The sequence below is a fragment of the Oratosquilla oratoria genome, chromosome 13, assembly GCF_046742065.1.
Source record: "Oratosquilla oratoria isolate Oo_2021 chromosome 13, ASM4674206v1, whole genome shotgun sequence".
In the NCBI taxonomy this organism is placed as follows: Eukaryota; Metazoa; Arthropoda; class Malacostraca; order Stomatopoda; family Squillidae; genus Oratosquilla; species Oratosquilla oratoria.
In genome coordinates this window covers 4,213,708-4,219,707 of record NC_134789.1, presented here as the reverse complement: position 1 = coordinate 4,219,707, position 6,000 = coordinate 4,213,708, and the positions used below count along the sequence as shown (strand labels likewise).

The 6,000-nt window shown below is 37.6% G+C and overlaps 1 protein-coding gene across 4 annotated transcripts in view; it reads left to right on the top strand.

Moving 5' to 3' along the window:
- The first annotated feature begins 3,144 nt into the window (after positions 1-3,144).
- pasi2 (Protein) overlaps positions 3,145-6,000 on the top strand; it is a 40,028-nt gene continuing 37,172 nt past the window's right edge. For 2 of the 4 annotated variants that reach the window (XM_076196787.1, XM_076196785.1), the window contains exon 1: positions 3,148-3,541. The gene's annotated coding sequence lies outside the window, so the exon portion shown is untranslated. Of the gene's footprint in view, positions 3,542-6,000 lie in introns of all 4 variants that reach the window. The other 2 variants (XM_076196784.1, XM_076196783.1) reach the window with 2 other exon arrangements.

The following is a 6,000-nucleotide window of genomic DNA, read 5'->3' as shown; positions in this document are numbered from 1 at the left end:
TCCAGGGTCATCGATGCCACAATCACCAGGATCTCCACTGTTTGCATCATCTCCTATGTCTTCACCAACAAGAACACTCTTCACAACCATATTCAGCCTTCAACTTCATCTTCTCAGCCAGCTGTTCAGCTTTCAATTCCATCTCCTCAGTCATCTCCTGTATCTTTTATCCCTGTGTCTCTTCAACCACCACCAGTCTCCTCAACCATTACAGGTCTACATCAAGTTTTGTGTTTATGACAGATGATTTCGTTCCAGCTGCAGGGGGAAAGCTTCTTCCTGGTGGACCTCGAGGATCACGGCTGATAGATATCGATGACTTAATTTCTATTCGTTCTTCAGACTATGCGCTACCTAAGGTACCTTGGGGAGTAAAGGAGAACACGTTTTTTATTATTGACAATAGCAGAAACATCGACAGGAGGAAGAAGGGACAAACCAGCAGGGACTTCACACGGGGGGGGGGGGGTATGCCTAGGGGCAGCACTTTTAGGGGGGCAGCAACTGTAGCCTGGACTTGATGTCCACAAGGCTGACAAAATAGCGATAATAAACAAGAGGCCAAAGAAGCCCTGAATATTTCACCGTCATCGACAAATTTTGCGTTAAAATAAACAATATGTGAAATATTTTCCTTTATCACAACCATACTGCAATCTGAGGACTTTTTTTATATTATGAAAAAGTACTTTATTTTTCACTTAATCATATGGCACACACAGCAAATGCATCTTTTACTAAATAAACAGGTATCCTATAATAACGGTGCACAAATTGGGGTCATAGGCAGTAAGGGATGGTAGAGATGGGAAGTGGTGATGGGGGGGTGGGGGGCGTCACTGAGAGCTTTGCCTCGGGGCGGCACAAGGACCCTGCAAGCCAACCGAACCCGTTTTGGGATGACTGTGGAGCATGGAAATCTGGAGCTCCTACAATAAAGCTCTTTGCACAACTCTTCCCATCATGTTCCGCAATATCCTCGGCAAGAAAGCATGTGGATATTGTCTGTCCTGGTGGGAATGGCTGTTTGTTTCTACTGTTCTAAATAGTGAACATAGACGCAAAATAATAATTTAGTATGTCTGTCATTGTCCTGTGGTTAAATGCAAAACACTGTTTTTTTATGTTGGGAGTTTATTACATCGATCTACACACAAGCACGTCAGGAGGTAATCTGCCTCCAGGCGGATGCTTGGAGGCCTAGCCTCTGGTCTGAGCACGCTCTCGTGGCCCACTTTCATGATGCTCTGTTATCAGGGAGAACCCGTAGGCAAAGCAATACAGACAAACACATATAGGTATATACATAAGAATATACAGAAACAAGAGAATAATTACATATAATGAGGAATATGTGTGCAAAACGTTTAAGGGTAACGTTATACTAAATACCTTAATGCTATGGCACATAAAATTGGTAACAGCGCATACGCTGGGGACGAATGCCTAATGACGTATATAGTCGGTTAAATAATAGTGTATGGGGCACTTATATAATGTAATAACTACATAGGTTTACTTATACAAAACATTTACAATAAATATATATTGAGATTACGTACTACATGTATAATAAATGAGTATTACATATACAATAAATGAGAGTTACGTATACAATAGATATATGCAATAACTAAGTAAGAAAGGAATCACTACAGTCCTCTCATCTGTTACTATTCTCCCCCCCCCACCCCCTGCTGATTGGAGGGGACCAATGCTACTCTTCAGTACTTTTCTTACCCTGATCTATCTGAACAGTTCTCTAGGATTTTCTTTGCTTTTAATATAGTTTTTTGTAATTTCCTTTTGATTTTGATGAGTCTTTTAGATTCTCGACGACATCTTTTGTACTCTGATCTATCTGCTTGGCTACAAGTATGTGTTGATTTCTATCTCCTTTACGCAAGTTTCTTGGCTAACAAAATATTTGTAATATCAAATTCCACCATCTATGTTTGGCATTGCTTCACGGTCGTCTATCGCGCACTGGAACATTCGTCAACGTTTTTTTTAAAATATATTAGTGAATATTGAGAAGGGAATGTACGTCCTTTTACTTGTTTTCCCTGAAGAACGATCTGATTTCTTAGGTGGCTGGTTTATACGACACTGCAGTGATTCACCATGGTCTCGGATCACGTGTTAGACTCGTGATCGACAGCTATTTCCCTCCAGGAAGAGAGCTCAGAGCTCAAATATGACCGATCTATGGGTAATAATGTGACCTTATCCGCACACATACAACCAACTCCCCGCCCACGAGAGTTGAGGTAACGACTCGCAGCTCAGCGATACTGAAATTATTTCAGCACTGAGCGGGATTCGAACGCTGACAATCGTAGTGACAACCGGGATTTCTACCACTGCGCGACGAGAGAATAGCAACAGAAATATGAAGTATCAGCAAGTATACATTTACATACAGAACAACAGATCACTGGAGTGACCTTGTGAGAGCACCAAACACCCCCTGAAAAAACGTAACGATAAACAATGACAACATTGAGAAACTATCCACGACTACATAGAAATATCCAAAGATAGAGTCATAGGCCGTTAGGTCTCTTCCAGAACTTCTCTACGTAAGTCCAAGTAAAATATTGACACAGAATGTCATCGGGTCGAGTGGGTGAATAAAATCGTCTGGTAATATTTGCCAGTTCCATGCGTCACATTCTACGAACATGTTGCATGCTACACGCTGTTTTGTGTTTACCTAGTTGGCATATTTGTCTTATGTGGCAAAAAAATGCTACATGTTGCCAAACGGTCAGTGGAAATGCGTCTTCTACATAATTGATTGATGAATCATTCCTGTGGCAGTGTGATGTCATTTATCTTTAGGAATTCCCTTTTCGCTGTAACTTTGTCGAAGCACCGAAATTCACATCCCTACTAGAACAAAAATATAAACCTTTATAAGTTTATCACGTTGCGCAAGGAATCAAGGACAACCATCCCTATTAAAAGTTACATGCCGATAGTCGTATATATAATATTATGTTAATATTAGTAGGCCATGTTTGTTTACATAATTTGGCTGTTGCTGTAAAATCTTATTTTAGTAAGTCAAGGACATTTGAGAATATGCATTACTTCTAATTGATCCCTAACTTACCTTGTTTTGAAATACCTAAAGTTCTCAAAAGAAAGCTCTGCCCTCAGTCGCTATGTTGTGTTATTATATTCTTAATATTTATACCTTATAATATATTTTCATAACATGATACACTTTATTTGATATTGATTAAATCATATTTGAATGTATAAAATCCACACAACTTCGTGGATAGTAACAGAAAAAATATATAAAAAAAGGCATGGCAACTTCAGACGTTTGAGTCAGTACTCAGTAGTGTGGCAGGAAGGGCTACGCCTATATGTGTGAAATATACGCATTCCATTGTTTACAAATATTATGGAACTTGTGACTCGGTTCTGATTAATGCTTGGCACATAATTTAAAGCAGTGTTTTGTCAATTGAGTAGTCTACTTTCATTATATTGTAATTGGACGAGGGACATCAAAAGAACAAGCAAGGTAATGTTAAATGTACAACAGGTGAATTTTGACGTACATAAAATTTAACTAATATTACTGGTATATATTTCGCTATATGATATATATATAAATCAAGAATACAAGGTTAGTAAACCAGATGAATGGGTATTAAACAGGGTTAGACGATAAAGTGAATATTATTTTTAATCCTACTATTGTCCTAGTTTTGGTTGTATTGTATAATTGTTTACAAGAGTTGACACACCTCGTTGGGGACCCCAAACGTGTCACAACAATGAATCATGAAAAGGGCACTAATTTCCTTGTACACGTGGGGGGGTATTTTAATTTGATTTTTTATTTATTTATATTTATTTATTGAGATTTATTTTCTCAGTGGAATTTACACATAAATCACATACCAAATTCTATGGTTGGGTGAAACTATAAATTGTCCATTTATTCTCGACACAAAATCACCCTCAACAAATAATAACAAACATAATTATAATTTCTATCATAGCATAATAATAAATTAATATGAACATATTATTATGAAGGCCATAGTCATAGACATAGTGGTTTTAGGGATGCATATTGTCTTTGAATATGTACTTTTGATTTTGAGTTTGAAGTAATCTGTGGCAGTTGTATGCAATTTATGTGAGAATGTCAATGTGAAAATGCTTGATCCAATGGCTAACAAGTCTAAGGTGGGGATCACGACAAGAAGTTTACTTCTTATTTCCTCACTGTTTCTTGATTAGGTAAGCTCAGTTAGGTACCAGGAAAAAGAACCTTTGGGGCACTTCTAAGGCTAAGCTACCAGAAGAGGCTGGATGACCGCATTGTGAACAGCTGCCCAGGATGTAACACTTCACCCCATACCATACAACACATAATGGAAGACTGCATTATACACAATCTAGGTACACGCGAATCCACGCACGGCGCCACTGTCGACCATCATCATGTACTGTTTACATCACCATTTTTTGCGGCACACTAGCTTTTGTTTAGCTTGGTTTGAATGCTTGCTGCGTTCAGCGCATGCGCAAGATATTCAAATTACCTTGTTTAGCTAGGTCAACATGAAAATGAAATTCCTGATATTTGAGCTGAAGTTGTTCTCATGGGATGCAAAACGTCGCTATGAGTATAATGCCATTTGAATTATCCATGTAGCTGTCCTAGTTCTCGAGATATTGCATTTTGAATGGAATTAAATCGGGCCTATTTTTTCCCAGAAAATCGGGCCGAAACGTGCGGTCTGACTAATCGCCGATCAAACGTAAACAATGACGGTTTTTACTGACAGGTACAATTTTATATAAAAATTTAATATATGGTTGCATTATTTGACCTATTTTCTATAAGATGTGTGATTTCCATGTAATTTGATCATAGAATTACGTTTCTATCCTTTGCAAAATTACCCACCACAGCTACGAATACCGTCAAATTACATTAAAATCACACATTTTAAAGAAAATAGTTTGAATAATTCAACTATATGCAAGCTATTACACTAATAGCACAATAGTAACAAACTTAATAGTGTAGTTTGATCCATACCACCAGTGATCATAGCGGGCAGGACGAACCGTAGCTGTGGTCCGTAATATTACGGAGGATAAAAACGTAATTTCTCTTTGATCAAATTACATGAAAATCACACATTTTAAAGAAAATAGTTCAAATAATTCAACTATAAGTCTATTACACTAATAACATAATAGTAAGAAACTTAATAGAGTGAAGTTTGATAAGATGGCGGGATGGATGTTGATGTTGTTATCCGATAATCCGACCCGATAGAATAAAAAACTAATTAGTACCACCGATTTCTCAGCTCTACCGTATCACGCTGCCTTTATTTTGGTATAAGAATAATTTGAGAGACTTGTAGTTTTCGTTATTTTTGGTTAGTTGCCCGCACTCTGAATTTATTTAGCTCATTTTTTACGCTGAAACATAAACCAATTTTCGATTTACTGCTGAATGCAAGCCGCCATGTTTATCTTATGTTTTTATGTACCGACATGTAACTGATGATGTAATTGTTTGAAATTTACTACGATCGTAGTAAATACACTCGTATAACATTTGTATGAATGAAATATCCGGCGGTATGTAAATTTGGCCGTTTGCATGGCGTGCGCATAAAATGACGCGCTATTGGGCTCCTCATCGACGGTGGCGCCTCTGGTGGTGTTTGACCTACCTACCTTGTTGTTTTGCAAATGTATGCCCAATTCTTAAAATAGAAACAATTTTTCAGCGATTTAAATGGAAATTTGGTTATCAAACTTGGCAACATAGTTTTCCGAGTAAAAATATTAAGGTAAGGCATAACTAAATATTATTTTAATTTACATAAACATGTTTATCAACTTATTTTCTCCCGGAAATAAGAAGCTTAAGATCGTTGATCACTTGATGTTTGAGCTTAGGGTCATCACATGAAGGCATATGGTCACGTGCGAAACCATGCTCGG